Below are 12,077 nucleotides of genomic sequence, written 5' to 3'. Positions count from 1 at the left end.
AGTCCAGGGGTCCGCAGCTTTTTTTACATAGGGGCCAGGACCCTCCGGGACTAGCTGCAGTTCCCAGGTCGCCTGCGAGCCCCGGGTCTAGCTGCGGTTCCGCTGTCCGGGCCCGGCGGCCGCTCGCAGCCACCCGACCTCTGAGTGAGTTTTTAAATGTGAATATCTCATAACTAAACATTTGTGGGTTAGCAGTATATTGCATCAATCCACTCAATTAAATCATTCCACAACAAAATTCATAAACAAGGATAACACTTTTTATTTCTGTCATTTATGGTAAGATTTACATAATTTATCGTTTTATGTGTGAGATATACAGAGTGTTCGGAACAAAGACGGCAGTTCTTTGACAAATACTCCGTAGTTCGCTATAGGAGATAATAATATATTTTATTGTCATTGCACATAAGTGTAACGAGATTTGGTATGCAGCTTCCATCCGATGTCATAACTTAAATAACTAATAACATTTAGATTTAGATACCCCGAGAACATGGATTGTAAAAAGAAAATTAAAACAGTAAAACAGTAAAACAGTCAATGCAGAATAAAGTGCAGATGTGTCTGTGCAACGTGACCATCCGAGGGACACAGTCCATGGGGGTGGGGGGCACTCAGCAGGGCCGGTTCAGAGCCGCTATAGCTCTGGGAATGAAGCTGTTTCTGAGTCTGGAGGTGCGGGTGTAGAAGGCCTTGTAACGTCTGCCGGAGGGAAGTAGTTCGAACAGTCCATTACAAGGGTGTGAGGAGTCTTTATGGATGCTAACGGCCTTCCTGAGGCACCGTGTGTGGTAAATGCCCTCTAAGGCTGGTAGCTGTGTCCTCTGCGCTCTGTGGACGACGCGCTGAAGAGCTCTCCTCACCCCCTCCATGCAGCTGAGATACCACACAGAGATGCCATACATTAATATGCTCTCTGTGGTGCAGCGGTAGAAGGTTGACAGCAGCTGTTGGGGCAGACCAGTCTTTTTTAATGTCCTCAGGAAGAACAGTTGTTGCTGTGCCTTCTTGACCAGCGCAGCGGAGATTGGGGACCATCCATTATGTGACCTCCTGAAGTCGATAATCAGTTCCTTGGTCTTGGAGGTGTTTAGTGACAAGTTGTTACATGAGCACCAGTCCGCCAGGTTCTGCACCTCTGCTCTGTATTTTGTTTCATCACCATTGGTGATCAGCCCGATCACTGTTGTGTCGTCTGCAAACTTCACTATGGTGTTGGTGTCGAATGCAGGAACACAGTCGTGTGTGAAGAGGGAAGAGAGCATGAGGCTCAGTACACAGCCCTTTGGTGTGCCGGTGCTCAGGGTGATAGTGGAGGACAGGTGCGGGCCCAGTCTCACTGCCTGCGGTCGCTCCGTCAGAAATTTCAGCATCCAATCGAGATCTTATCAACGAGTATTCTGGATCCACTGTCAACATCTGAAATTACAGTAAAATATCATATAGAATTAACTGATAAGAACAAATCTGATTATAACGACATAACTGCAGAATGGATGATATGTCACTAAAATGCAATTGTTTTTAGGGGTGGGGAGAGAGATGTATATTGAAGATGCATTTTTCCTCTAGTAGGTCAATTTATGCCTACTGAATAAATTCTGTATTCATGCCTACTATATTCTGTTGTGCTGAAGCAAAGCAAGAATTTCATTGTCCTATCTGGGACACATGACAATAAACTCTCTTGACTTGACTTGATTTATCTTAAATGTAGAAGAGCTTACAGAACCAAAAATGTACAGCAGTGTCAACATTGATACCTTTATTATTGTTTAAGAAGGAACTGCAGATGCTGGAAAATCGAAGAGACAAAAATGCTGGAGAAATTCTCCAGTAATTGTGTCTACCTTTATTATTGTGCTAAGTCTAGATCTATAAAATAAGACTTTCTAATAACTTGCTCATGTACCAAAAAATGTCTTATATAATATAATACATTGTCAGGATTATAAGAATAGAATTAGATATGTTACAGTCATCATACATTGGGAAGGAGTGTGCTCCTCGTGGCATGTCGTTGTTCCATATAATTCTATTTATCATGTATTTTAAACACCATTGATCCGTGTACATTGTGTATATTTAACACCATTTATCCTGTATTTTAAACACTATTTAAGCACACACCCTGGACACTGCCTCTTCACCCCCCTGCCCTCAGGAAGACGATACAGGACACTGAGCGCCCGCACGACAAGACTAGAAAACAGCTTCTACCATAGAGCTGTGACACTACTGAACTCTATCCCCCTTCCACACTGATTCCCCCCCCTCTCTCTCACACACCCGTCCATACTCCTATATGTTTATAGTCTAATTTTTTTAATAGTTCTTTTTTAAACGTATTTTATACTCATATTCCTGTGCAGCTGGAGGACTGCTCCAACAAAATTTTGTTGTCTTGTACAATGACAATAAAGATTATTATTATTATTATTATTATTATTATTATTATTATTATTATTATTTCAAACCGGCTTAAACACAAGCAGATTCAGGACCTTCGCTGCTTGGAGGTCCTTAATCGGCCGCCTCCTACCGGAGATCGGGGCTTCATGATGTTATAGTCCGTGGGCCAGCGATCAAAGCAATTCTTCTGGCGACCCCCGGCTCCACGATCTGAGCTATAGGAATAGATCAGCCTCAAGACAGAAAGTTATAATCTTTTTCTTACCTTTCATCTTTAGTGGGGAACCTGAAGAAACATAGAAACATAGAAAATAGGTGCAGGAGTTGGCCATTCGGCCCTTCGAGCCTGCACCGCCATCATCCAACTCAGTATCCCATACCTGCCTTCTCTCCATACCCCCTAATCCCTTTAGCCACAAGGGCCACATCTAACTCACTCTTAAATATAGCCAACGAACTGGCCTCAACTTTCAAGGGGCTTTACCTTCATCAAGGTTATTGACAGGTGAGATGACCAATCAACCGATCTCAAGATTTTTTAAACATTCAAATCGTTTTTATTTTTTGGCGATTGGAAAAATTCTTGAGGCTGCTGCAGCGGAGGAGGACTGCACGTAAGATGGCAATAATATCATAGCGATATAGGTAGAGATTTTTCTAAAATCAATTAACATAGACAGGAAGTGGTCAAGATGAGACTTTAATATAATAATAGATAGATGTAAAGAGGTGGTTATCTGAAGTTGGACAGCAAACTACACACTTCATAGCTGAAAGTGCCATACATCAGATTGTTGTAGAATCAGAAATTGGACCTGAAGATTGTGTCTCAAATGTCTCAAAACAAAGATCAAGCCACAAATCTAATTCTTCTTCATGTGCCATTTGGCCCATCAAGTCTACTCTGCCATTCAATCATGGCTGACCTATCTCTCCCACCTACAGTGGCTTGCAAAAGTATTCATACCCATTGAACTTTTCCACATTTTGTCACATTACAACCACAAATGTAAATGTATTTTATTGGGATTTTATGTGATAGACCAACACAAAGTGGCGCATAATTATTGACTCAGGGGGGCTGAATACTTTTGCACGCCACACTTTTCATATTTTTATTTGTAAAAAAATTTGAAAACCATGTATCAATTTCCTTCCACTTCACATTTATGCACCACTTTGTGTTAGTCTATCACATAAAATCCCAACAAAATACATTTACATTTGTGGTTGTAACAATTGAATTGGAAATGGAAATGGAAATTGAAATGAAATGAAAATGAAATGAGTTGTTTGGCATGCCCCTGTGCTTGAAATGGAAATGGAAATTAAAGGAAAATGAAATGGGTTGTTTGGCATGTCCTGTGCTTGAAATTGAAATGGAAATGGATATGAAAATGAAAACGAAATGAAATGAAACAAAAATGAGTTGTTTGGCCTGCCCTGTGCTTGAAATTGAAATGGGAAAGTCCAGAAAAGTGCCTTTCTACTGAAATTCCACTCACATTTTTTATAGTCCCTTCGGCCCATCAGGCCTGTACTAGCCCAGGTGCAGTTCCTTCGGCCCATCTGTAAGTATTCCCCCTGCAATTATTAAACCTCACCCCAGTATTTTCCAGCCTCCCTTCATTGGCTCCCTGTGAGATCCAGGCCAGGATTGACTTTCCTCCTTCATTGCTGTGATCTGCAAAAAAAGATGCAAAATGTGTAAAATGATTCTCCGCCGCCTCCCCCTTCTATCTCAGAGAATCTCTTACCTGTTTTGGGCAGAATTTTTGGCAGTTCCTGAGCTGCCAGCCCACCAGCCCTGAGTGACTGAGCTGCCAGCCCACCAGCCCTGTGTGACTGAGCTGCCAGCCCACCAGGACTGAGTGACTGAACGGCCAGCCCACCAGGCCTGAATGACTGAGCTGCCAGCCCACCAGGCCTGAGTGACTGAGTTGCCAGCCCACCAGGCCTGAGTGACTGAGCTGCCAGCCCACCAGGCCTGAGTGACTGAGCTGCCAGCCCAAGAATCCATTCGGCCCACAATCTCCATACTAGCCCTCTGGAGTAGTTGTACATTCAAAGAAATGAACATTCCATGTTCTCCTTATTCTCATACTAATTGTAACTTTCAGTTCTCTCTGATATGATGAAAACTGTGTACTCTCCACCTCCTTTACCTGGTCATAGTCCCTGTCCTGCAAGCCCAAATGTTACCCCCCACTATCATCAAATGACTGCCGCCACGTGTCCAAAATAATACTGCTAGAAATAATATAATATGCCAATAGTAGCTGACCTAAATATAAATGGCTCCTACATCATTTTTGTGGTCCTATGACTGGATTTTAGGTGTAACTAGACCAAGTGGGACCCGTTGGGCCTCGTTCCCCCAACCCAATATTCCACCACTCACCTGTTCCCCAATGCAACCCGTTCCCCCAAAGCAATATTCCACTACTCACCCATAGCCTCCAGCTGCGCTGGTGTGGCTCATTTCCCCTCATCACCCAACACTCCCTCCCCCTTTTCTTCACCCTCCCTCTTCTCTCCCCTCTCCTCCTCCCTCCTCTACTCCCTCCCTCACCTCTCCGTCCCTCTCCTATCTCCTACCTTCAGTCGCTCCCTCCCTCCTTCCATAACCACTCTCCCCTCCCTACCCCCATCCACTCCCTCTATCTCCCTGCTCCCCCACTCCTCACCTCTCCCCTAACCCACTCCATCCTACTAAACACAATGTTTAAATAACATTTCTCCCCCTCCCCTCCTCCACTCGCTCCCTCTCCTTACAACAATGGAACAAATATCTCATTTGCGTTGGATGGAACACTGTTGACAGGCAGTTTACGTAAATGATATCCCATTGTGATGTCATACGCTGCTAACTGCCAGTGGACACTGCTGACAAGCAATTTATGTAAATGAGATCCACATTTTCTCAAAGTGGCATTTTGTAAAGTTTTAAATGTGAATAACTTGTAAAATATACCATCAATGTGAACGAAACTTGATACACCACACCACAGGAGAATGGTGAGTAAGGTGGTCGTAAAATTGTACTGCTATCGTGTACCGTTTTGGTATAATTTCAGAATCACATGGGCAGACATCTACACACACAGACAAGCATACACACACTTGCAAAGAATAAAACAAGATCAGAGTTTTAGTAACATACTCGATCAAGAGGGACCCGTTGGGCCCCGTTCCCCCAACACAATATACCACCACTCACCCGTTCCCCCAATGCAACCCATTTTCACCACTCATCCGGTCCCCCAATGCAACCCATTCCCCCAACGCAATATTCCACCGCTCACCCTACTGTGATAAGCCCCCTACTGCGCAGGCGCGGCTCATTTCACCTCATCCCCTAACACTCCTTCCTTTCCCCTTCACCTTCCCTCTTTTCTCCTCTCTCCTCCTCCCTTCCTCCACTCCCTCCCTTACCTCTCATTTCCCCTACCCTCAGTCACACCCTCCCTCCATCCATCCCTCCCTCCCTCCCTCTCTCCCTCCCTCCATCTCCCTGCTACCCTATCCCACTCCGACACTAAACACAATTTTTAAATAAACAATTCTCAATGTGCGGGGGGTGGGGGTGGGGGTGGGGGTGGGCAGCGACTCTGCTCCCCTCCCCCAATCCCACCCCTAAACAATTAAAATCTCAAATTAATTTTGTAAATTAAACCCCTTCCCTATTCCACCCCTCCCCTATGAAAAGTGTGATGTTTTTTAAATGAAACCTCACATTGGGGGTGGCATCGGTGCTCACATCCCCCCATCCCACCCCCTCACGGGGATAATTCTAAATGAGATTAGCGATCCCAGATTTGCATTTTAATGAGATTCCATTGTGATGTAGTGGTGTTTATGTAAATGAGATCCCATTGTGACGTCATAGCTGCCAACTGCCACTGCACTTGAAGCTATTATTCTCAGTAAGGTTTTGTAAAGTAAAAAATGTGAATAACTTGTAAAATATAACATCAATCTGAATTAAACTTTGAGAAAACACACCACAAGACTATTGTGAGTAAGGTGGTCAAAAAATTGTTTACCGTTTTGGAGTAAATCAGGACATCACAGACACGCATGCACGCATACAAGATGAGTGTTTTAGTAATATACTAGAAAGTGGGGGGTTGTAACATTTTAAATGTCAATATCTTATAAAATATAACATCAATCTGAGCGAAAGTTGACACTGGACAATGGTGAGTAAGGTGGTATTTTAGCGCTATTGTGTACCGTTTTGGTGGAGTTTAGATCAAGAAAAGCTGGCAAACAAACAAACACGCTCACTCACAGACAAGATGAGATTTACAATTGTTCCAAGCCGATTAACCTACAAACCTGTACGTCTTTGGAGTGTGGCAGGAGACCGCAGCACCTGGAGAAAACACACAGTCACAGGGAAAACATGCAAACTCCGTACAGTTGACACCCGTGGTCAGGATGGAAACCGGGTCTCTGGCGCCGCGAGGCATCAACACTACCGCGGCGCCACCGTGCCACAGAAGTGTCAGGGGTTATGGGGAGAATGGGGTTGAGAGGGAAAGATAGATTGGCCATGATTGAAGGGCGGAATAATCTCGATGGGCCGAATGGTTTAATCCTGCTCCTGGAACGTATGAAAGAAAGAATCACGCTCACATTTTTTTTTGAAAATCAGTACTTTATTGAGATGCGGCAACAGATAAACAGAGTAATGATACAAGCTCCAAGTTATATGATTATTATTATTATTATTATTATTATTATTATTATTATTATACAAGTTGTTAAAGGATTGCAAATATCTAGCATGGTGTATTGGACAATAGACAATAGGTGCAGGAGTAGGCCATTCGGCCCTTCGAGCCAGCACCGCCATTAACTGTGATCATGGCTGATCATCCCCAATCATTACCCCGTTCCTGCCTGCTCTCCATATACTCTGCCTATCTTTAGGAGCCCTATGTAGCTCTCTCTTGAAAGTATTAGCTTTGCCTTCGTCAACTTAAAGGAGGTTGTCCATGCGCTGCCATCATAACATGCTTGTCTAGCCTCCTGAGATAAACACAGTGTTATAAGGTCATGCATTTGGGTGATAGGAGCAGAACTAGGCCATTCGGCCCATCAAGTCTACTCCGCCATTCAATCATGGCCGATCTATCTCTCCCTCCTAACCCCATTCTCCTGCCTTCTCCACATAACCCCTGACACCTGTCCTAATCAAGAATCTATCTATCTCTGCTGTAAAAATATCAATTCACTTGGCCTCCACAGCTTTCTGTTGGAGTTACTGAAGCCGTATATAACTAGCTCCAAAATATAATTCAAATCAATAACAAACCAAAAAGTAAATTGAAAGATTGAGGAATTACAGAAGCCGTAGAACTAACCACCATCGATGAACTAATCCTGAACCGGGATGAGGGTTACTGATTTTGAAAAGAAAAAGATTTGAACATCTGTTAGATTAAGTTGCTCATCTCTTGGAAATCAAGTGTTAAGTCTCGTTATCTCTGATCATCAGAGAAAAAGCACCCAGAAGATTGCACTATGCATTATTATTATGCACTTGCTTCACATAAAGATTGTAAACCAGACTGAGACCAGAGCAGGGAACAGCAGAAGAGATCATTTGACTTGGTCACTCGCGTTGCAGAGGTCAGTAGTACAACAATGGATAATGACTGAGAGATTTCCGTTATTCTGCTGGATATTACAAAAACGAGGGACAATACATCCAGCTTGGTAAAAGGTAGTATTACCTGTAAAAACAGAATGGACAGGTAAATCATTTCTGTGTTTATAGTTCACTGGACGAAGTGGGACCCGTTGGGTCCCGTCACCTCAACACGCGGTTGCAGGGGCAGGGGGCAGCTTGCGGCGTCACACACACACACACACACACACACACACACACACACACACACACACACACACACACACACACACACACACACACACACACACACACACACACACACACACACACACACACACACACACACACACACACACACACACACACTAACCAACCCTTCACACACACACACACACACACACACTAACCACACACACACACACACACTAACCACCCCCCACACACACACACTTCATACCCACATTGATATTATATTAATATTATTCATTCCTTTTACTCCAACCCATGTCCTATCCACTCACATATAGCCCCCAACTCGCAGGCGCGGTTAGAGAGGGGGGGTTAGAGAGAAAGAGGCACAGAAAGGGACAGAGCGGGACACAGAGGGACAGAGCGGGGACACAGAGAGTGACACAGAGGCACAGAGAGTGATACAGAGGCACAGAGAGGGAGGTGGGTAGAGAGGGTGGGTGAAAGGTAGTGTGAGGGGGGAAGAGAGGGAGCGGGTTAATGTTTGAGGGGTGGGGGGTGGCTCCTCATCACGGGGATGGCTGGGTGCCCCCACGCAATACCCCCGCGCTCCATCACTCCCGGTTGCAAAACGCACTCGTCCCCTGCGTGCTGTCCCCCCGGGTGGCAGAGAGGGAGCATGAGGGGGGCAGGGAGGGGAGAGTAGAGTTTAGGGTGTAGATGTGGGGTGTAGAGTGTAGTTTGAGGTGTGGGGGAGGGACGCGAGGAGAGGGGAGGACGGGTTCACGAACCTCGCTCCCGGCTTGGATGCAGGCCCTTCGGCCCAACTTGTCCAAACCAGCCAACATGTCCCAGCTACACTAGTCCCACGTGCCTGCTCTTGGATCATATCCCTGCAAACTTGTCCGATCAATGCACCTGTCTAACTGTTATAGAGATAATATATATATTATATATAAGCATCTAGCATAAGATAATATATATAAGCATCTGGATAAACAGGGTCTGATTAGGAACAGTCAACATGGATTTGTCCCTGGAAGGTCATGTTTAACTAATCTTCTTGAATTTTTTGAAGATGTTACTAGGGAAATTGATGAGGGTAACGCAGTGGATGTTGTGTATATGGACTTCAGTAAGGCCTTTGACAAGGTTCCTCATGGAAGGTTGGTTAAGAAGGTTCAATGGTTGGGTATTAATGGTGGATTAGCAAGATGGATTCAACAGTGGCTGAATGGGAGATGCCAGAGAGTAATGGTGGATGGTTGTTTGTCAGGTTGGAGGCCAGTGACGAGTGGGGTGCCACAGGGATCTGTGTTGGGTCCACTGTTGTTTGTCATGTACATCAATGATCTGGATGATGGTGTGGTAAATTGGATTAGTAAATATGCAGATGATACTAAGATAGGTGGGGTTGTGGGTAGTGAAGTAGAGTTTCAAAGTCTACAGAGAGATTTATGCCAGTTGGAAGAGTGGGCTGAAAGATGGCAGATGGAGTTTTATGCTGATAAGTGTGAGGTGCTACATCTTGGCAGGACAAATCAAAATAGGACGTACATGGTAAATTGTAGGGAATTGAAGAATGTAGGTGAACAGAGGGATCTGGGAATAACTGTGCACAGTTCCCTGAAAGTGGAATCTCATGTAGATAGGGTGGTAAAGAAAGCTTTTGGTGTGCTGGCCTTTATCAATCAGAGCATAGAGTATAGAAGTTGGGATGTAATGTTAAAATTGTACAAGGCATTGGTGAGGCCAATTCTGGAGTATGGTGTACAATTTTGGTCACCTAATTATAGGAAGGATGTCAACAAAATAGAGAGAGTACAGAGGAGATTTACTAGAATGTTGCCTGGGTTTCAGCAACTAAGTTACAGAGAAAGGTTGAACAAGTTAGGGCTTTATTCTTTGGAGCGCAGAAGGTTAAGGGGGGACTTGATAGAGGTGTTTAAAATGATGAGAGGGATAGACAGAGTTGACGTGGAAAAGCTTTTCCCTTGAGAATTAAGGGACTGAAGTTTAGGGGTAACATGAGGGGGAACTTCTTTACTCAGAGAGTGGTGGCTGTGTGGAATGAGCTTCCAGTGAAGGTGGTGGAGGCAGGTTCGTTTTTATAATTTAAAAATAAATTGGATAGTTATATGGACGGGAAGGGAATGGAAGGTTATGATCTGAGCGCAGGTATATGGCACTAGGGGAGAATATGTGTTCGGCACGGACTAGAAGGGTCGAGATGGCCTGTTTCCGTGCTGTAATTGTTATATGGTTATATGGTTATATGGTCGCGTGGCACAGGCAGTAATCCTGAGATTGTTACCTTTCCAGTCCTTCTCCTTAACTCTCTGCCTAACTCCCTAAATTCTTCTTTCAGGACCTCTTCTCTTTTTTTACCTATGTCGTTGGTACCTATATGTACCACAACCGCAGGCTCCTCTCCCTCCCATTTCAGGATTTCTTGGACCCGTTCAGACACATCCCTGACTCTGGCACCAAGGAGGCAAACTACCATCCGGGTCTCCTGTCTGCGTCCACAGAATCGCCTATCCGACCCCCTGACTATAGTCCCCTATTACAATTGCCCTCCCCTTCTTTTCCTTACCCTTCTGAGCAACCGGACCGGTCTTTGTGCCAGAGGCCCGGCCACTGTCACTGCCCCTAGGTAGGCTGTCGCCCCCACCCTTACTCAAGCATGAGTACTTATTTTCAAGGTGTACAGCCACCGGGGTACTCACCAGTCCTTGCCTCTGCCCATTGCCCTTCCTAACTGTGACCCAGTTTTCTGTCTCCCGTGGTCTTGGAGTGACCACCTCCCTGTAACTCCTTTCTATGACCTCCTCGCTCTCCCTGAGCAGACAGAGGTCATCGAGTTGCTGTTCCAGGTTCCTGACACGGACCCTTAGGAGCCCCATCTCGACGCACCTTGTGCAGATGTGGACGTCTGGAGGGCACTCCGACTCCATGACCTCCCACATCTGACATCCAGAACAGTAAACTGCCCTGGCCCTCATTCTCCCCCTTATTCGAATACAATAAAGCCTTACCCGGGATACAAGCCAATCTGCTGCTTCCTCTGGTCCGTTCGACCAATCAGAGGCTTCCCTTAATTTGAGGTGTGATCTGCGAATGGAACGTTGCAGATTTTGGTGGCTCCTCCCCCTGTAACGGCTCCTGGGCCTTTGTTGAGACAAGCCCCGCGATGGGTTTTTACACTCACCACACGCAGGTCGCTCCTCCCTCTGTAACGGCTCCTGGGAACAGAATCGTACAGTCTTAACATCTTTACAAGGATGTTGCCAGGGTTAGAGGGTGTGAGCTATAGGGTGAGGTTGAGCAGTCTGGGTCTCTATTCCTTGGAGTGCAGGAGGATGAGGGGAGATTCTATAGAGGTATATAAAATCATGAGAGGAATAAATCGGGTAGATGCACAGAGTCTCTTGCCCAGAGTATTGGAATCGAGGACCAGAGGACAAAGGTTTAAGGTGAAGAGGAAAAGATTTAATAGGAACCTGAGAAGTAACCTTTTCACACAAAGGTTGGTGGGTGAATGTTTCCACGATGTATCTCTAAATCAGAGGTGCTCATCTCAAATTGGTTCTTACCAATTTCCGCAACCCCAAGGAAGCATTGCTCGATATCCTGAGTGCAATTAATAGCAGTATCCACACATCTGTTTTGTGATGCTGTGCAGGAGTAACACTGCAAACAGTTACCTGTACATTGAGAACAAAAGAGGGAAGATTGTGTGAGAGACACATTCAGCTCGTTCTGCCACTGCTCTGAAAACGAGCAACTCCTTTCAATAAAACATAGAAGAATACCGACACAAAATGTACAA

General features: G+C 45.1%; 1 long non-coding RNA gene across 1 annotated transcript; it reads right to left on the bottom strand.

The window, feature by feature from the left end:
* Positions 1–7,057: 7,057 nt before the first annotated feature.
* Positions 7,058–11,979, bottom strand: LOC129716515 (uncharacterized). The gene is made up of 2 exons (XR_008726650.1): positions 11,842–11,979; positions 7,058–8,159 (listed from the first exon to the last, which is right to left on the bottom strand). It is a non-coding gene; the product is annotated as an uncharacterized LOC129716515 (long non-coding RNA).
* Positions 11,980–12,077: the final 98 nt, after the last annotated feature.

The sequence above is a fragment of the Leucoraja erinacea genome, unplaced genomic scaffold, assembly GCF_028641065.1.
Source record: "Leucoraja erinacea ecotype New England unplaced genomic scaffold, Leri_hhj_1 Leri_253S, whole genome shotgun sequence".
NCBI lineage: Eukaryota > Metazoa > Chordata > Chondrichthyes > Rajiformes > Rajidae > Leucoraja > Leucoraja erinaceus.
This window is presented reverse-complemented; position numbering and strand designations above follow the sequence as displayed.